Source organism: Astatotilapia calliptera, chromosome 4, assembly GCF_964374335.1.
Source record: "Astatotilapia calliptera chromosome 4, fAstCal68.1, whole genome shotgun sequence".
In the NCBI taxonomy this organism is placed as follows: Eukaryota; Metazoa; Chordata; class Actinopteri; order Cichliformes; family Cichlidae; genus Astatotilapia; species Astatotilapia calliptera.
The window spans coordinates 21,779,892-21,801,774 of record NC_137425.1 but is presented as its reverse complement, the minus strand read 5'-3'; the positions used below and the strand labels follow the sequence as shown (position 1 = coordinate 21,801,774).

The 21,883-nt window shown below is 38.5% G+C and overlaps 1 long non-coding RNA gene across 1 annotated transcript; it reads right to left on the bottom strand.

Moving 5' to 3' along the window:
- Positions 1-8,202: 8,202 nt before the first annotated feature.
- Positions 8,203-12,297, bottom strand: LOC113021040 (uncharacterized). Its single transcript, XR_003272256.2, has 4 exons — positions 12,166-12,297; positions 11,987-12,068; positions 9,218-9,532; positions 8,203-9,141 (listed from the first exon to the last, which is right to left on the bottom strand). It is a non-coding gene; the product is annotated as an uncharacterized LOC113021040 (long non-coding RNA).
- Positions 12,298-21,883: the final 9,586 nt, after the last annotated feature.

The window sequence follows — 21,883 nt, the reverse complement described above, 5'->3', positions numbered from 1 at the left end:
TCAGTTTTTTTTAGAAAGCCCTGCATTTGCATTGTGCCTCCCAAGGCCTTCTTCAAGGTGACTTCATTCTTGGAGTACTGATAACTCCAAGCATTGAGTGACCTTGGTGGTATTTGCATCAGCATGACTCAAATAGATGAAGATTCTACCAGTACTGCCATTTTTTTGTTTCTAGTTTTAAGTCACGATTTTATGATAATGAAGTAAAATTTAAAAATGCATAATTTTTTTGTCACAAAATTTCTCTATAATTAGGGAAACTGGACACTATTAGGTAAACATGTTTAAATTCTTGTTAATGCAAATATCAAATCAGCCAATCACATGGCAGCAACTGATTGGATTTAGACATGGTCAAGACAACCCAAAGTTCAAGTTGAGAATTACAATGTGAAATAAAGATTATTTAATTGACTTTGAAAAACCATACCTTGGTGGTATGTAGAAGAGCATCCACGAGTGCACAACATGTTTAACCTTGAGGAAACTGGGTGCTATTTCTGTCAGCTAAGACCAGAAGCTGAGGTTACATTTGGGTTCTGGCTCACCACAATTAGACAGTAAAAAACTGAAAAATGTTTCCTGGTCTGACTAGTTTTGATTTTTGCTTTATATTTGGATGGTAGGGTCAGCATCTGATGTAAAGATGGAAGCGTGTATCCATTCTGCCTAGTGGTGTAATGGTGCGGGTTACAGTTGGCCCTTTAGCACCAACTGAGCATCATATAAACACCATAGCATTTTGTTGCTGGCCATCCCCTAATGACCAAATCATCTCAAAGAGTGATTTTGAAGATGACAGTGAGTTCATTGTATTAAAATAGAATAGAATAGAATTCAACTTTATTGTCATTGCACATGCACAGGTACAGGGCAACAAAATGCAGTTTGCATCCATCCAGAAGTGCTTTAGTGATATAGATATATTACAATATATATTAGCAATAATATAGATATGTAAGTATATTACAGAAATGGGTCTATTATGGTATGTTATAAGGTACATGGTATGAAGTATTTTGTGAATATTCTATAACTATAAGTATGTACAGGCTGTAAGCTATGTACAGGATATGAACAGGATATAAATATGAAAAACTATACAGAATATGAAATAACTTTACAGAAATCTGAGATATACAGTTATACAGAAATGGGAACTATGCAAGTTGTAAACAGTTGTAGGGTTAAAAATTATCGTATGTACAGAATGATTATTTACACAGAGCTATACAGTAGTGCAGTTAAGATAATTGAGGGTGTGGATAATTTCTACAGAGGCTATATAAAGTGCTAGTGGTCTCCACAGTCACCAGATCTCAATTAATTACAGCACCCGTGAGTTGTGGTAGAACAGGAGAGTCAAATCATGGATGTGCAAATCTGTACTAACTGTGTGATGCTATCATATCAATGTGGACCCAAATCTCTGAGGAATCTTTCCAGCACCTTACTTGCTCTATACTGACGGAGATATAGGCAGCCAACCCAGGTGTACCTAATGAAGTGGCCATTGAATGTAAACATCACAGTTGAATAGTTTATTCTGTTTACGATGGGGACCTGCAAAAAATGGTCAAATTCTGTAAATGCTTCAGTGCTTCCGTTTTGCTGTTTTAAAGTGTCAAAGGTTTTCATGAAATCAAAGTGCCATTGGAAAAATCTCCGATTTTATTAAGTTTGCTCATGATAAAAAGAAAAAAAATATTAGATCAAACTTCTGAGTGTATGAAAAGAAAATATAATCACATACTGAGTGATTACTATCTATAAAATCATTTCTTTTTTAAAAGCTGTGTAGCTCTTGGGGATTGATGCTATGGCGCACACAGACATTGACATGTGTCTCTTCACTGCTCAGTTCAGCTGTTCTCAACTTCTGGCTGATTTTTCCAGTTTAGGTCCTAATGTCACTGGGCTGCCGGCTGCACTCTGCAAACACACAGGAAAGCACCCACCCACCCATACATACACACACTGACCCTCTGTTTTCAAAGCACAAGTGTGAAAACTCTCGAGTGTCGTGAACCTCGTTGAGAAGGTGTAGTGGTTGGAGTCTGTGTTTGGGTTCCAGGACACGTGACTCGAGGCTTTGTTTGACTGTGTAATGCAGCGAGATAATGGATAGTAATGTGACCAGTGACCAGTCGACCGACTGACTCAGAATCACACAATGAATTCTGTGTGTTCATTTAAGGTCATCAGCTTACTTTAGCATTGCTGCCATTCTGTTTTGTTTTCCTCAAACCTCTGCAGGTACAAATTCCTTGAATGGTAAATAATTTATCTACAGTAATTGCCTGAATTATATTTTACATGCTTTCAAGGTGTATTATATGCAGTGTACTGTGTTTACAAAGATAGGAGGACGAGTAATTGAAATTCTAAATGAAGTTTTACAGTAAAGTTAGCATACTTTAAAAAATCACATTTTCATACAGAGTGGTCTTAGGAACATATCTTCTTACACACACACACACACACGCACGCATGCACGCACGCACGCACGCATGCACGCACGCACGCACGCACGCACGCACACACACACACACACACACACACACACACAGTTATGTTTTCATATCTTAGTGGGGACATCTAATTGACATAATGCTTTCCCTATCCACTTACCCTAACCCTAACTATCAAAAATGAATGAATAACCCTAACCTTTAGCCCAACCCTAACCATAAGCTAATTGTAACCCTGACACTAAAACCACATTTTGAGTCTCAAAAATGCCTTTAAACTCAAGGGCACAGGCATTTTGTCGCCATAAGGCCTGGTGGTCACCACAAGTATAGTAACGTTCCAGTTTTTGGTTTCCACAAAGATTTAACAACATTTTTTAAAGTCAGTTGTAATGGGGTTTTTTTCATCTTTGAAATTACCGGTAAGGTCATTGCCTTACACATTTTGAACCCTTGATTTGTGCTCAATTTTGAAGACACAGTTTAAGCAATAGGGAGACGAAGTACTCTGAGAGGAAGAGAAACTTTATGCGTGCACTTGTACAGACACGCAACACATTCCCGTTCCCCGATCAAGCCAATTAATGTCACTGGATGAGTCCCGCGCAATGCGCAGAATAGCTATTAGAGTTTGTGTTATGTTGCTGGTGTTGCCATTTCCCCCCGCATTGCTCTCTGTAGGCCTGTAATTTGTGCAGCAAGTGTAAGTTATGGATTCTTCCACAGACGGAAAAAAGGGGAGGAGCCTGAGCAACCACCGTTTACATAAAATAAGTGCCCTGCAGCTGTGCTCCACTTATCTTTTTAATTGCAGGCGAAAGCATTTTACTGATGATGCATTATGTTCACCTCTATGTCAAAATTTCCACCGTGACTCATAAAAAATATCACCTGCAATCATCGTCAAATGGATTTTTTTTTAGCCACCAAAGTTAAAATGTTCTGTTCTGTAGTTGAATTGATGCACATTAAAAACAGCGTACATCTAGACCTGTTTGCTTATGCAACTATGACGACCCAGTAAAAATGTTTTCAAGTGTATCCATGAGCCATGAAAGTGGTTCATGATCACTATCCTAAAACTGGAGGAGTTAAATGGAGTTCAACATCTCATCATTTTTTTTTCAACCTTTGGATGTTCCGTGTTCCTGCGTGGGTTTTTTCCTAGGTGCTCCAGTTTCCTTCCACAGTCCAAACACACAGTGAATGAACAAATGGATTAATTGTTGATTCTAAATTGGCCGTGGGAGGAGATGAGGAAAAGGATGTCTTACACTCCGTTAGTCCTATGATAGACTGGCAACTCATATATGGTGTACCTCGCCTTCGCTATCCTGGACCGTAAAGCTGTTAACAAAATAGAGTCTGAGATAGAGAACTGTGATATTTCTGTGCATTCGAAAGGCAAAGGTAATTTAATTAGTACTTAAAGTACTGTAGATTTGGTTGTCTTACTGTTGCGGTTTTGAAAATTCAGGCCTGAAATCTGGCACTTTAATTTTCCACCTGTCTGAATATACCTTCAATATTTCATGACTGATGATGTAGAGAGACAGGTGCTGATGCAGTCAGAACTAAAATAAATATGTTTTTAGGAGGTACATGACTTCCGTGTTCCATGCAAATGGTTTGCTCAAGCGTAATGTTTAGATGTTAAGAAATACCACAACGTTTGAGTGATTGTGAACAGTCTGTGATCTCTTGGGAGAGAGTAAATAACATGCACCACTGACGCTCCTGGAGAAGCGTGCTATTCTAAGAATCAGGATAAAGGAGGGGCTGTGGGCGCAGATCTGGGTTCAACCAGTCCAGCGACCATCGTCATGTCATCAAATGTTGTCACTTCAGCACCTCTAAGCAGCCCTGACTGTGCCTATGACGTAGGGTGAAGCAACATCGGGCTAATATATGATAACACAAGCTGACTGTGAATGATTTAGATAAATTTTTGAAAAATAACCAACACATCAGCAGCTAATGTTTACAATGATGGAGCCTCTGTCTATGGGGCTGTAGCTTTAGCAACTTAGTAACTTTGTAACAACTTATTAGATAGATAGCTAGAAAATGTAGCTAACGTCTGTAAGTACACCTCTGTAAGTATAAACTGGTATTTTTCTGCCACACCTTTAATCTCCTGTTAGCTGGAATCCTCTTTTGTAAAGCCACTTGTAAAGAAGTCCAGCCTACATCCGGCTGCTAGTGTTACAGATTGGTTTCTAATCTCCTGTTTCTTTATTGAAAAAACCAACAAACAACAACAACAACAAAACCCCCAAAAAACGAGGCAGTCCGGGAGAAGGTTACCTGGCCACTTTGCTTACAACAGCAAACATGATCAAAATCCGTCTAGTCTTTTTTTGGCTTGACAAGAAACCAAAAAAAAAACAAAAACAAAACAGCTTTGGTTCAAGTTATTAATGACTTTAGAATTAAACTGACGGGTGTAGTTCTTTTAGATTTGCTACATCAGATACTATCCACTACAATATTTGAATTAGAAGATTTGGGAGTTGGGTTGCCCATCTGGATCTTATTTTCTCCTTCTGACAGGTAACATTTGACAAGAATGCTTTGGAAACGGTTATTTTGGTAATTTGTTATTACAATCTGTTTTTGTTTTTAAAAATAGCATTCGAATATTTATTGCTGTTAGAATAACTGAATATGACTAACAGTCAAGTCAGACATCAGCTAAAGTAAAAAACGAACAAAGCTTTTATCGAGCATGTTGACAGTCAAGTCAACGCAAGCGTAGGTGGCTCGCTCGATTAGTAAAGTGCATCCATAATTCAAGGAAAAAAGAGATATTATTGAAGGATGTTAATTTTAGCTAACATAAAACAGGCTTAAAACAAAAAGTAATTACAGAGAAAACTGAATAACGGACTCCACAGAGGTTCTTTTAGTACAGCCGAATAGGATGAAACAGCACACACTTGTCACTCAGAGTCGTCAGGCCCTTAATTGTTGATGTAATTACTCCGTATTCACTCACTTTAGGAGACAGGCTCAAGTGGATATATAAGGAACTATAACTTTTGGTAGTTTCATGTGGGCCACATTTTTTTTTGCCCCAGTAGATGGAGATGGATCAATCCAAGTATCAGTGGTATCAATATCAGCACTGGTATAGGTTTTAGATCGATACAAGTGCAGGATCGATACTGTGTTTCGATCTTCTAAGTTCAGTCTGTAACCCACTAAATTGTGTTAAATATATTATATTTGGGAAATGAAAAAAGCCACAAACATACACGTTGAACACTCTTGTGTGATGACTGTGATGTCTATTTTATTTATAGCTTTTAGCACATTTAAACAACACAAGATGACCCAAAGTACTTTAGAGACGTGAAACTTCCAGCCAATGAAAAGCTAAGGATGTTTATCAATAGGGGGTGGTTCACCTCCACTGCACTGAAAGGGAACTAATTTCAAAAAGAGGTCAACCTCCCATCAAACAGCTCCACCGTATTTTATGTGATAAAGTTTAAATTGCACTGCTGTCGATTGTTTTCAGCAAAGTGCAAGAAAGTGAAAATAAAAGATCAAGCGTCGACAGGTTCGAGAAAATACAGTTTAGAGTACCCTATACAAAGCCATAATCCTTGTACTGTGTACAGCCTGACTCTTAAACTACACCTGACTTTGTATAAGTAAATGTAACTGATCCTCTTACAAAATAATGCCCAGACTTGTATGAGCTTCACCTTTGTTTGCTCAAATACTGCTCCTTGAATTTAAGAGCTTTTCAAGCATATGTAATTGCTGGGCTTTCAGAAGGCTTCACTCATCTGCAGCAAAGGATGAAAAGGAACGAATTAGAGAAATAGCAATATACTTCTCTCATGACTTGAGTGCCTTTGCATCACCATGGAAACTGAGTTCTACCTGATAGTGAGACAATCAAATTAATCTTCTTGTGTTTTGCAAACCCAAAGAGTAATCTCACAGTTTCTAAAGGTCTGCTGGAGCTGACCGTAAGCACTGCTGCTAAAAGCAAATTTGTTTCACTGGCTTTTTCCTCCCTTTCATTCTGCAAGCAGCTGTGATCCGATATTATGCTGCCCACCACATGAGTTTGCAGACAACAGGGTGCAAAGAACGTGCACATGAATGGTGGTTACTTCATTGAGTAGTTGGAGATGTCCAGCATGTCGCCTGCAGTTTTTTAATCTAACAATTTACTGTGACTGCTGCTCTCAGAAAGAGAAAAGATAGTCACTGAAAACCACTCTGTGGATGCCTGACAGTGACTTGAACCTGCAGCGGTAGGAACTGTTTGGTTTATAGCAGCAGCAACTTATATACTGCTACTAAAAATAGTATAGTAAGTTATTGCTGTTACTATGTTAAATTACTGTGACTAAAAAGTGCTTTAAATGCTTGATCTATCTATCTATCTATCTATCTATCTATCTATCTATCTATCTATCTATCTATCTATCTATCTATCTATCTATCTATCTATCTATCTATCTATCTATCTATCTATCTATCTATCTATCTATCGCTTGATGATCATCATTCATGACTTTGTGGATTGCGGCGTGTTGCAAACACACACCTACACATGACATTTATAATTTTCTGTGTATCTGGACATTCAGCCTAAATGCCAGCAAGCTTCCCCTGACTGAGAACATACATTTGCATATAAATGTTCCTGATAATAACAGCGGGTAAATATAAAGCATTAACATTAAATAAAAAATTAAAACTTTTTTAAGTGAACAACACATTGTTCTTTGTACCTCTATTATAAAAACAAACACACACACGCACACAAAAACAACATCATTTGTGTGATTTTCGTGAGGTGAAGCCTGAACACCCCTCTGAAAGAGCAGTTTTAAGTTTTTTCCCACACACCAGCACCTAACTGGTTCACGAGAAGTGCATAAGGCAGTTTACATGCCTAAAGTTTGTTTGACACTAATCTGCGTTCATCAGAATTGTTGTTGGGTTTTTTTCCATGAAACCATTCCCTTTGACTCCGGCTCTTCCCTAAGCTACTCTCCCTCTGCCTCTGTGAGCCTTCCACAAAATCAGTCTGTAGATTAAAGAACACACAGCGCTGCTGCATGCTGATCCACAGCTGTGTTTGCATTTCCCAAAGTGTGCCATTGAAAAATTAGATGTAAATGAAAGCTATAGATTGTATTCACTGAGTACCTGATCAGACACACGCACGTGTTCACACACTCGCACTTATTGAAAAGTTCTACTGCCTGCTTTGCTGTCTCATTGATCTTAAGTAAGCCTTTTATCTCTTGCCTGTGTTCTCCCCTCTGAAACTAATCTGTGCTGCGTGTCTGCTCAGCATCAGCTCTTATTATTTTGACATATCTGCCCTGGGATTGAGAGTTTTTGTGAAGCATATTTACTTTTTTTTATTATTTACGTAACTTCTCAGAATGTAACATTCCTCACTGACTGCTGATATTATGTTAATGGCTTTTTGTTATTTGTTGAGACTCATCCGATTCCAGTGGAAACTCCTGCTCTTGTGCTAAAAGTCGAAGGAAGAAAAGAAATTAAGATAAAAAGCTTGAAAACAGAATGCTCTTTCTGTCTTTTCCCACCAAGCAGAGAAACCCGTAAGACAAAACAAACCTCTCGCATGCAGTCACACGATAGCAGAGCAAACACGTGCGTCGCAGCAGCAGATGTACACCCACAGTCGGAGTGTACGGTATGTCAAGTCAAATATGCTAATGCACCAGGGGGGTGTTTAGTTGCTTTATTCTCAAAAGGTTTACACATTGTTCATCACATTTACAGCATTTCACGGTTTTTTAAGCGTAGTATAATAAAAATGTTAAAAAAGTTCCAACCCTATATACAAGTCCCCCTAAATCCAGTGTCCAAGCAAGACTCAACATCATCCACTGCACATTAGCTTAGAGTACATATCACTACACATTTACTGTGAGCTGAATGTAATATGGAAATAAAAAATGATAACATAACATTATGACTTTTAACAGACAAGCAAATAATTCTATGCAGTATTTGAGTAAATGTGACTGTGGCGGTGTGACATACAAACCTTCCTTTTCACAGTCAGCATCAAACTGCCAGTAAAACAAGAGTGAAAATGAAGCTGGATTTTCTGCAATGTGGAGATTTTTCTGCCTGTGAATTCACCTGTTCATGTTTTCTGGAATAATTAGATACTTGTGATAAAAGTTATTCAGTCTGCTCCTGCCGAATGCTCAAGTGTACTGTGCCTCTGCTTCACATGACAAGGGAAAGAAAATGCTGTGCTGCCATCAAGTGGGGAGTTTTCAGCAATCAGTGCTGTGATTTTTTAAATGAAGACATTCAGCACTTCATTAGTCCAGATTTAAGCTAAACGGTGATTTTACAATCCTTCTCTCAAGATAAAGATTTGCTAAGAATTTCAAAAATTCTCTTTTTGAGCTTCCGGGGCACGACCACCTGCAACTTATAGCTGTTCACATTAAAAACGAGTCATATAAAATTCTGAAATGGACACTTCTGTTCCATTAACAATACATAATAAGATTCACTATGATGATTCCCACCATTATATACATCGACTGCACCAAATTTCCTGACCCTGAATTTGCTTTGTGAGATCCAGGAGTTTCCGGTTGACCGAGAGTCGTGGAGATGTCCTCTGGAGAACTTGTGGAAGACTCTGTAAAGACAAAAGGCTCTTAGAATGAATAAAAAGAAATCACAAATTTGTTACCACCTATTTAAAGTGAGCTCACCTTGGACTGTAACAGTAGAGTTATTTTCTCGTGTTCCCACTTTGGAGCGTAGCTTGCACATGTATGATCCCTGATCAGCTGGGCTTACGTTGATGAGTTTCAGGACGAGTGAAGTCCCATTTATTACTTCACATCTGTTCTCAAGCACAGTGTTTCCATAATCATATTGACACATAGATTGATTTTTACTAGGAAGTAACCAGGACAAGTGCTTAATACTTGATGAATCTAAGTTGGTTTCACATGTCAGTGTCACATTTTGTCCAAGCTGTGCTGTGATGTTGGGCAAAGTCTTCAACTCTATTTTCTGGTTGGCTGAAATACCAAAGAGAGAGAGAGGACATAGTGTTATCAGTTGTTCAAGTTACATACTTGAACGTTTTTAGTCATGTTTTAGCCAGTGTGTGAATGTGTGTGTGAATGGGTGGATGACTGGATATGTAAAGCGCTTTGGGGTCCTTAGGGACTAGCGCTATATAAATACAGGCCATTTACCATTTACCATGTTTTAGCTCAATATGCTAACAGGAGCAATGTTTTAATTAGTTAATAATTGTCATCCTTAAAAGAGTGCTTATTTATAATGAAAATATTTACTAGAAATAGTCTTCAGTGGGAATTCACTGTCTGGATTAGAGTTTAATTGGATTTCAGGAAAATGTATCGAAGTATTGCCTGGAAACAAGATTTAGGATTGTGACTTTGTAAATGCTAAATTTAAGCCACTTTCTTGTTTTAAGTTTGTACCAGGATAGCTAAGACCAGCAGGCTGTTAGCTTAGCTTAGCACAGATAAGGAACAGATACCTCTTTATTACATGTCCCTGTTAAAAGTAATAAAAACTATAAACTATAAAATAAGCAGCTGAAGGAATAGAGTTGTTGAATGGCTACTAAACACAACTGGATTTTCCTCGTTTTGATGCTAAGTTAATAAATCAGCTGCTGACTCTGAGTGCACAGGATGACAGAATGTGGGTTTTTTTCTGGTAATTTTAGTTTTATTTACTTTATTCTTTTGATTTTTGTTATTAATAGTTTTTAATTGTCTTTTAGCTGTTCCAAATACTGATTTTTGGTGATTTGTCATTCAGTAATTCTTTTTCTTTTCAGACACAGACTCTCCAAACATTTCCTTTGTGTATTAACTTATTTACTTGCGCTCATGTACTGCTAACAGGGACGTTGCTGAGTGCCCTCTGATGGACAAACATCAACACTCATAACATGGCTGAAGGGTGTTTCTCTCGTCTCATTCTCATTTTTTAAAATTTGAATTTATTAATTGTTAGTCGATAATGTGAAACAGATAATATCCACCCACTAAAAACTGTAAAAATAAATAAATAAAATGTCATGCTCTCGTTTTTGATTTTTTATCATTAAGCTGAGTTTTCATATTATTAATATTTTACATTATTTTGAATTGCTAATCTTGGAGTTATTTATATCTGGTTTCTTGTGTTTTTCTTGCATTTCAGTTTATAAGTCTAGTCTGCCCCTGGGTCTTCTCTGCTTGAGGTTTCTTATCTTTGTGTGTAATTCCCCTGGTATTTTCTGTTTTACTTTGTGCATTTGTGTATCTTACTTTTAATTTCACTTATGTTTTGTCTTTATGACTATATTGTGTCTAGTTTTCTTCCAGCTGTGTCCCCTTCCCCTGATTAGCCCTCATTGTGTTTAAATAGTCGTCTCTCTTCAGCCCTTGTCAGAGCATCAGCGTATCCATCCTTGCTTGATGTTTGTTTTGGCTCATTCTGGATTTCTGTTCTGGACTCCTGACAACCTGAATAGAGTTTTTCTTTGAATCCTGCATTCGAATCTTGTTCATCTGAAACCTAACATATTCATTATTGTCACTAAAAGGCACGATAGAGACTTTATGTTGATATTAGATCACAAAAATGTACTCGGCTGATGTCCCAGAGACACAATTTTACACTTAGTTTATTTATTTATTTATTTTTTGTTGTAATTGCAGAATATTACCATGTGTCAGACTAGCTTTGTTTAACTGTGTTTTATCGACATCAAGCTAAGCTTAGCTAACTACTGTCAGTTCTTGAGGCTCTGCAGAAAAGTTGCATTCACTTATACTTCCAAGGATGCTACACATAATGTTACGATCCAGATTTTACAGGACATCGTAAAAACTGTCAGCCGTCAAGTTAGTTGCTAATCTGCAGATGATGCTCTTCTTCTCCCAGACATGGTTATCAAAATGCCTCCATATGCCAGGAAAGTATTTTCCGCAATATCAACAGCATGAATGGGATTAGGTTGATCACACCTTTGATAAATACCGTCCTCAGTTATTGGGTCATTTTTATTGTATTCACTGGCAAGAAGACCAGTTTGGTATAGTTTACCAGAAATACAGGAAACTGACTTAGAGACAAATATTATGGAGTAAAGTCTACTACCTCAGTTGGAGGTGGAAGGCTTTTATACTGTCTTTATACTGTTTCATGCATAATGGACCTTCCATGACCTTCCAAGCTATATAGTTTATGTCTTCCCTATTTCCAACTATATCCATAATCACATACTGTGTATGCTACCATTGTATATAGTGTATTATCTTACTTTTTTTCATTGATTGTACTTAATTGTATTTTTGTATTTCCTTCATATATCTGTACTTGAGCTGAGGTGACGCAAAAATTTCCCCGTTGTGGGATCAATAAAGTCTTATCTTATCTTAAAAAAAAAAAAGTTCCCGTGAGGACTTCTTTTTAAGCACTGTTCAAAACTCAAAACAAAGACTTACCTTCTGCTGCAGCTAGCCAGAAAATAGAAACCAAGGCAGTAACATGTCTCCATTCAGTAAATAAGAAAGCCATCATTTTAACCTGCATGAAAATCAATGTTTTTTACATGAGAGGAATCAGATAAAAGCCAAGCACAGAGAGCTACTACATGGGCTAAAACAAGTCTATCTATACGTACCACCCTGCTGTCTTTGATCCACTGTAGATGTCTGTGGCGTTTAGTTTGACTCTGTTTTATGGTGTCAGAGCACACGGGCAGAATGAAGGAACACACAGTGCCTCATTCTCTGCTGTTAAGACACTTCAGCTTAGGGTATCATATTTACTCAGCAACATGAACAGACATGCCCTGCTCCAACAAACTGAGTTTTCTCTTCTTAAGAAAACAACCTAGGGGAACAAATTTAATACTAACTCTTACAGTTAGTTTATTTAGTTTTCAGTCATCTTTTTTGAACTGGTTGGCTTTACCCTTCTTTTGTGATTCATTGATTGATTGATTGATAATATATCAAATCCCCACCTAATTGAGCAAATGCAGGAGTGCTTATGTGTTTATGTGTCCAACCATCCATCCATACATCCATTTGCTCTCACTTATGCTTATCAGCTTCCCAGCTACCATGGGGCAAAAGGCGGGGGACAGGTCACTCTGGACAGCTCACCAGCTGGACGCAGAGCTATATCATGTTTTCCCCTAAACGTATCATTGGCTAATGGTATTTTCTTAAACTCATGTGTTTACTCGCCTTATAACTTTAATTATTAATGTTTGGAGGATATGTCAGAGGCAAAAGAAAATAAGCACAGGTATTACAATAAAAACAGTGAACCTTTTAAAAGCAGTCGAATCGCAGACTTGTAAACATCCAGTCTCACAACATCGTGTCTATCAATGCTTCATCGAGGAAGTTGTGATACTTGAAGGAAATATTTCCTACTTTTTTTTTAGTTTTTAGTTATTTTACTTTATTTCAATTTACTTAACTAAATGCTGTTTCACCTCTGGTTTTAGTTTCAGTTAATAATCTTGGTGATTACAAATAATTACGTTTAGGATGTACATGTATGTCACCAAGCATCAGACAAAAGAAACTCATATTTTCACAAGGTCTGATCTATCCAGAGACCTGATCTTGAATGATTGTTAATAACTTCTATCCTTTAGAAATGGAAATGACAGAGAAGACTATATTTGGCGTAACTATGTACACCACATATAGCGACTGGTGAACTGGACAGAGCAAAAGACAGTACAGTCAACACACCTTACTTTTTTTCTTCATAGCAGGAGACACTGTTTTGTTACAATCATGTGATTTAATTTAAGTTTGAAGGATTTTGTAATGTCTGTATCGCTATGACCCATTTAAATGTAAACCGTTATTCTCTGGAAGAAGAGTGAAGAAATGTGCCGGAAAACAAATGCATTTCAGGCGATTTTCACCACAGCGCTGACAAAGACTCATCATGTCTTTTTTCCTCAACATGTGGCAAGTGTCTTTGTTTTATTTTGAGATCAGGGTTTGTATTTGTCTAAATCCTTTTGAGCTTTCATAACTTGAGCTGGAATCTTGGCCACGAGATTCTAGTGTCAGCCATCATGGATGAGATGAGCAAAGTGCTATATTAATACATTCCATCTATTTAAATTAAGGACACGCATACATTTTTTTTAATGAAGTGAAAACGAATGTTTTAAAAGTTCAGTAAACACTTTGAGACAGGAAAGCAAACATGAGGGGAAGTTTCAGCCTTGAGCATATTCATTAATAACACCTATAAACTAGGTTTTTTTTGTATAGTTTCTGTGGATGAAGGTGCATTTAACCCAAACCAAAGGCCTTCATATTGGGAATTGAGAGCAGGATGAAGATGGGAGTTTGAGATTTTGGATTTGTTGTGATTTTAAAGGGACCACAGAGTCAAGGCACAGAGACAACACAGAACCGTAGCGTGCCCTTCCACATTGTGCTCTGGAGGGTCAGAGGTCAAGCCAAGCCCAGTGACTTGCGAGAGACTTTATGTTCCTGTATGCGATGATACACCTGACACTGGGCGGGAGAACAGTAACAGAGAAAAAGATGGCATGATGATCAGAGACAGCGAGGTCAATATAGTGCAGGTCGGAAGGGGCTATATCCTTCCAGTGTGTGATCTTTGGGGTCTTAAACATGGTGACCAATGCTAAAGCAGTCTAAGAGTGACATTTCTGCAGCAAAGGGTAGTTGTGAGAGTCAGTATAGATGTGAAATATAAAATTCACAAGGAGTGTGGAGGGCGTCAGACATACAAAGGTAAGCATCTCAGGCAGCTTGGAGATGAAGACAGCTGGGGCTTTTGGGGGTGTTGCAGCAGAACGTCTTGCAGCTGCACAGACCCAGACAATGTAAAAGTGAGCTGACAGCAGAGACTCTGGAGTTATAATATAGAAAGGTTTTATTTTAATGGTTGTCATGCCAGTAAAGGAAGAACACTGGAAGCTAGTTAGCAAGCTAACCTGCTTACTAGAGCCTAACAAAGACAGGCTGTAGAAGGTGATGCAGAGTATCCAAAGGACTCACTTTTCATTTTTTCCACTTTGTTTCATGTTATAATAAAAAGGGTTAAGTTAAATATCATTTATCAGGCTTTTTTTTATTTAATACCAACCAAGTAGCAGCCTGTCTGATATTGTAATACCTTTACTCACTGATTCACAGCTACTTAATGAGCACTGGCATGTTTCAGCTCGCACTCACACCAAGGCAAAACGTATCCTCACCTGAATGAGTTTACCGATGTACTTAGAAAATCTAACTGAAAATTATAGCAAAGGCCTTAAAATTCCCTCTAATCATGGCAGCATACACCAAACATCCATAAACCAAAAGAGGAGAACAGTCAGTAACATGCATTATGCAATGGAGTTAATAGCAAATGCCAAAGAAGCAGCTTTTGTTGCAGATGCAGTGAACATGTTTGAGCAGAGAGAAGGAATTTTGGCTTTAAAGTTGTTTTTTGCCGAATCATGCCTTCATACAGTAAAGCACCATGCACCCAGTATTTTCGTCTCAATGTTTTTGACACCAAACTCAAGTGATGGCAAAAGAAAAACCACTGTTCAGAAAGTTCAGACCTGTTTGACTTGGGATTTTCCTCATGTTACAGTTTGAGACATGCTGTATCCTGAGGGCCAACTCCCCAACATAACTGCATTTATAAGTCAATCCCTCTCTGGAGTTGACAGTGATAGTGATCTGTAAATATCACTTTACTGCATGAATGCAGATGACCTATAGTCTCAGCACCTTTATGTATAAAGCACACCTATGCCCAGAATCAGTTCATGAAATATGAATGAAATAAATATGTTTGAAGTGTGTAAAATCTGGCCAGTAATCACATCAAAATCCTCGGAAACTGAAACTAAGGTTTTCCAAAGTGCTCATGTATATGTTGTATGTAAGAAAACTATGAAAGCTGAGTGTAGCTCTTGAAGTAGCTGTAGCAAAACTCTGATGTGGGAGGAGTTCATGGAACAAGACTTTTAGCCAACCTTGGAGGGATTCTGGCTAACCGCCCGGTGACTCACAAGGGGAAATTGGTGCTTGACTCCCATCGTGTAATGTGGGAATATGGCACTGCTCACTTTAAGATATAGTAAGGCGTTCGGTCCCACTGACACACTGGACGGGAGGGGGTGTATTTGTTTGTATTTGTGTGTTTATAGCATGCCTGTGTTTTGTCATCCTGCTTCCTATTTTCACACACAGCATTGCTCCATTTCAAGCACCAACACCTGTCTGATCCCACACATTCCCTAATATTTTGCCTTCTGCCTGTCTGGGAACTGCTTTATCATTTATCACACTGTCAATCTGCAGGGCCTGCAAAACCCCTATACAGGAAGTCTGCCTCAGCTCTCTCATAAAAAATGTCCTAATCCCCAATCCTTTGGGTTTTACCCAATAGGTATGTGGTGGTCAGCTGGAGCCAATGTGGGTGAGGGGACTTGCCCAGTACTACCTACCTGGATGTTGTCCAGGTGTTTTTCCTGCTAATCTTGATAAGAAGAAACTGGAATGGTCTTCCAAGTCAAATTTGATTAGTCCCGCTTCTTGATCATGGGACTTGTTAACATGGCTTTGGTTGCCTGGACAGCAGGCTCCAAGGAACCTAGAAAATCATCCTGATCAGGAGGTGCTGGGCCCGAACAGAGATAAAATATCTAATAATATGGTCTGTACTCCTTGAAACTGCGACAAAGTTAAACATTTTAAGATACTAAATATGCAGTGGGTCTGGTAGACCCACTGCATATTAAGAGAGCTAATTAAGCATTCACATCTATGGTCAGTTTACAATCACTAATTAACCTGATGTGTTTGGAGGACATGTCTGGAGTAGCTGGAGTGAATCCATGCAGACACAGGAAGATTATGCAAACTCCAAAAAAGGTAAGGGACTGGATCTGAAACCAGGGCTGTAAAGATAACACAAAACGAGTTGTGATCAGAAGTATCTAAATTGAGGAATCAATTGAATGATATTGACTGGAATCTGTGAGCTGTATCGGTGCACAGCCAGTGCTGGGAGCCAGAATGCTGGCTGTGTTGTAGCAGATCAATTACTTATTTCGCTCAAAAACATGCAAATCAATTCAAAACTTTTATCTAATTTCTTTTGCTCCAGATTTTTTGTTGATATTCTTTCTCTCTGCATTAAAATGAAACTCCCATAAAAATGAGAGACTGTTCATTTCTTTGCAAGTGAGTGAACTTACAAATTCAGCAGGGGATCAAATAATTATTTCCTCCACTGTGTTTGTTGCATGCATATTTTATTTGCTATGACATACACAGTCATTCAGATCTTAATGGATCTGACTCTTGATGGAACTGTATAAATGACCATTAAGACTGGTGCTTTGCTTGTGCTCAACACTAGTATCAGTGCATCAAGCGCTATGTATCACTTACAATTTTTTATGGGAGTTATGACATTTATGTCTCTGTTGAGCAGGGGATCTATTTGTGAGTAGTAATTTGACCAAACCCCCACTAATGGAAATAAATCACTGGGTGCTAGAAATGAGGATGATAGTTTGGAAAGAAGTAATAAAAAATTTAAATGAAATAATGACTAAAGAAAGTGTCAAAAGACCGTGGCTCTGACATGAACTCAGAATCACTGGCAGTGAAACATGTTGAACACGTTTTCACAAGCCCGTAAGACTCTGTGTTGTTCACTTTCATTCAGATTAGCAATGTGCAGCTATGTATGTGAGCTTTTGAAAAATGTGATATATGTGCAGTGTAACTGCTTTTAAAATATACTTTCATAGACCTTAAAAAACTATTTCAACCTATAACTTTATTTGGACATATATCTGTAAGAGCAAACATTTAAACCTTCTTTCAAAAAGTGCAGATAAAGCTGACATACGAAAAGAAATAACGCGTGACATTTCATGACATTTAGATTTTTTTAGGTCTTGTCGTGATTTAGGTGAAAAAACCCACCCAGTCACATTAAAAAGGGAGTATATACCTACATTTTAAAAGCTTGTAGATAGACCTTTCTTAGAATCAAAGGTTCAAATTTACCTCCTTCACTAATGACACCCTGTAACATTCAGGGTCTCTTTTCCAACAACAGTTCAACATGCCGAGTCTCAATAAAGATGATTGGAATAAATAATTCTACCATAAGAAGAATAATCTACAAGTGGTGTAGATATTAGAATGTAGCAAATATATCCTAGAGTGGAGTGTTTGATACGAGAATCAGGTCTGATTGTTTTTAAATAGAACTTATCCTTTCACTTGCAAACTGCAGAGAGTAAACAAGTCTTGAGTAGTCCTAAACATGCCAAAGGAACCATCATGACAGGACAGGCCCCTGCATGGCATGTACAACGGGCAGACAGAAGAGTTGGCTGATATTGAGAAATTATATCAAAACTGAGAGACAGCACTGAGGCACTAATCATGTTAGCACAGGCACGACATCTAAGTATAAGATCCATAGATAATACTATATATGATTACCATTTGGATTTATTCATAACTTGCTTCCAACACCTTTACAAATGGAAATATTTATAAGTTGAGCAAGTCAGAAAATAGCCAACAACGGTGATTATATGGAGACCTATAGGACAATGAAATTGCTTTAAAATTGCTCGCTGAAAGCAGGTAAAACAAAGCAAGATATAAAGCTCCCACTGTGGAAAATGTCTGCCTCTCATTGATCCTTGTCAGGGAGAGTCAAAGTGTTGAAGTGGCCTCAAAAATCTAAAGGCCCTCTTATCCGTGCACTGAGGTTCATGGGGTCTTCTAGGAATGAAGCAATTTTCCAGCAGGGTTTATATATAGTGGTTTCTTATCTCACACTTAACCCGCACCAAAGCAGGTTAGGTCTGCAACATGAGTTACCATGGTGACACACTCTTTTATGAAGTATACTGCCTCTGTGACCCTGAAAGCCCTGGGTTTAACCTAGTGGCACAACGCTAAGCCCACACACCTTCGTTAAGTATGTGTCGAAACCCATGAATCACGGTAATAATTACTGGATATTTCCACAAGGGCGCTGGATATACGGAGATGTTTTAGTGCTTCGGGTATGTGCGCTGCCTTGAATGAGACTCAGCAAGCAAAGAAAGTTACGTGGGCTGAAGAACTGTGCACTCAGTCCCCTGATTTTCTCCCACACATCTTCCCCTGCTAGACACCAGGAAAAAAAGATGTAATATATTCACTATGACTGAATCTCATGATCACAAATATGAAGCTTAATACATCTGATTTTCTGCCAATACCCTAAAACATTCTGCATTTTCCCCAGGTGCATAGATCCCTATCGAATACTAACTCGGTGTTTGGTATAATACTTTTAAGACTTTGTGTGTGTGTGTGTGTGTGTGTGTGTGTGTGTGTGTGTGTGTGTGTGTGTGTGTGTGTGTGTGTGTGTGTGTGTGTGTGTGTGCGCCCTTGGGCATTTGCTTCTGTGAATTTTCAGCAAAGCAGAGCAAGTCCAAACCAAACAGTGGGAGGGTGAGAGAAACAGCAGTGGAAGCAGATTCTCAAGGGACAAGTAAACAGACAGAGAGAAAAGATGGTGAGATTAAGATAAGGTTAGATAGATTGAGAGAGGCTGTATGTGGAGAGTGCGGAGACGGAGGGGTCAGTGAGAAGATGATGGCTTATGACAAGAAGAAAATCAAAAGAAGATATTTATTGTAGCTGATAAAAATCCCAGAAGAAGAAGAAAGCAAATAAAAGAGAGGTAATGAAAAAGAAGATGTGAGATATTTAAGAGGGTCTCTGTGGTTAAAAGAAAGTGGAGCCAAAGATAGTTTAGCACTGATTTATGAGGGAAATCTTTACATCTAAGTAGAAACTTTTTTGCGATTAGGAAAATACAGGTCAATAAATCTTTCTCCAAATGTGCCCCAAAGTTAATATTTCCAAAAACCGTTTGCTTTGTATGAACTACAGTATTTTATTAACCAGTAGTTTCCCTCAGTCTGATTTTCACCATGTCGTTCCCATCCGAAAGCATAAGCATAAAAGAGTCCAGATTCTGGGATTGTGATGTCCCCTTGAGGATTTTTCATGAACGAACACCTGAATTGAACCTGAATTAAGCTGGGAAATCCAATGATTAATACTCAGAGGGCGTCTTCTAAAAAAGGATTAGCATTTGAGAAATTATGTAATACGGTGTGGAACCCTGTAATTATCTTCATCTTCATCTTTATTTCATTTTCATTATGCTGATGTGAATGGTGGATGTTTTATTATTTAGCTTGCCTTTTATTTTAACAATATAAATGCGATCAGGACTGTTCTCTCCTACCATGTTACAAGACAAAAACAGTACTGTCAAAATTTGCAGGCCTATGTCACCACATAGCTATGTCTATGAAACCAATTTTGTTTCTTTCACAATCATTGTTCAAACATAACTTTCAGACGGAGTGACTCCTTTTCTGTAAAATCCCATGAAGTCAGGCAAGGTTAAACTACTCCAAAAGCGCCAAAACAGCACGATGACAGGACGAAGCTGCTCGTGCTCAGTTGTGAGGACAGTGTTTATCATGTACATATCATGTAATTTGCTTAAATCCCTCCACGAAACAGACTCCCAGAGCTCTGCAGGCCTATCCAAATGTCTTCTTGCACATTCAAGTCCTCTGTTATGTGCCAGAAATGCAAAACAGACCGAGGTTTTAAGCACGGCCTCCCTGTCTGTTATTCTTCTAATATTCTTCTCTGATGCTTTTGTTCCTTTTTCTCCTTGCGCTCATTTTCTCAGCTGGTGTTTTCAGTTGCCTGCTGCACCATGTGGTTCAAACTCAAGACACAATGCTGCTGTTTCTCTTAGAAACCAACACCTCTTAAATAAAGAAATGATTTCTTCTGTTAGCCTCGCTGTGTTTGCCGTTCAACCCCAACATGACACTGCAAAGGTGGGATTATTTATACCTGAATCACAGCTGATGCACAAATCCGTGCTCGCTTTGCTCATTTGTGCAGCTGCATCTACATATTGCTTCCAAATAAAAAGATATGAATGACATATGCATAAAACAAACATCATTTTAGCTCTTATAAGCACACAGACACATAATATGCTGTCTGTCATGGGTAACCCTTGCTGGGATTTTGCATTCTGCAGCCAGTCAGAAGAAGGCCTGTCATGCTGTCATTTTACAGTAAGTGAATGTGATCTCACCGGTGATGAATTTTAAATGTCAGCTTGGGCTCGTAATGTCAGCAGAGCCAGCCGAACTGGTCTGCGGGCCAAAAGCCAGCGTAGCAGCAACAGATATAGCCAAGACAAAGCAAAGCAAAAGCAGTTTCTATGGCAACAGAGGAAGCTGTTGTCTGTCATTCATTAGGATGGAGCGCCCCCCCCCCCCCCCCAAATAAATAAATGATAAAGAAATAATAATAAAATAAAGTAATAAACCAAATGGTATAGTAATAATAAATTAAATGGCTCAAGTGTCTAAAGAATGGTGCCAGATTTTATTTGTTTGTTTCCAGAAGCTCACTAGAATTCCTCGTGGTGCCAGATCATAAAGCATCAGAAGAACCTTATCTGCTGATATCTGTTTTCCTTGCTTTTCCTTGTTTACTTGGTTATTTCCATCTTTAAAAAAATCTTATTGTTATTCATCTGAAAGGGCCAATCCAGCCACTACCTGCTGTAAACTCAGAGTTACTCACTATGGACTGCCCGGTGATGTGTGTTTGGAGTTTAGAATGAAGTCAACCTGTTAGTCTGCAGCATCTTATTTTAAAATGATCCGTGGCCTATAAGTCAAAACGAGGCTCAAAAGAGGACGATGACACTCCTGTTGTTGTATTCTATATTCCGCCCTCTGGGTGTCGCTGCTGATCTGCTGTTTGCCTCGCAAGTGGAGCTGTCCTGGGTGCTGAAACGTCCCCACAAACGGAAACCTGCTGCTGGGGTAGTATGAGTATTTCTGAACACTGACTCCGAGTTGAAATGATTTGTGTTGCAGATTTTCCAGCTTTCATTGACGTTTTCAGCATTCTCAGGCTGAAGTTTTCCCTGTGCTCTGCTGCTGCAGCTTTGGATTCAGTCTATGAGTAAAGAACACTTCTCTATCTGCTCTAAACCAACAACAACTCCAAAGGTCTTTCCAAGTTGCCAGCCTGCACGACGGACACATTATTCTTCTCCATAATGGCCATCGTAAAGGTATTTTATAGAACACAGCAGCTCGTGTTCTTTTCTGAAAGGACACTTCCACCGTGTTTTATTCCCTTACAGCACACCGCGTCTTGTCTTTCCCGAAAGGCCACTCGTCATGGCATTATGCTTTGAAAGAGCACCTAAATATACACTTCAGTGTGTTAGAGTATTTTTTCTCCAAA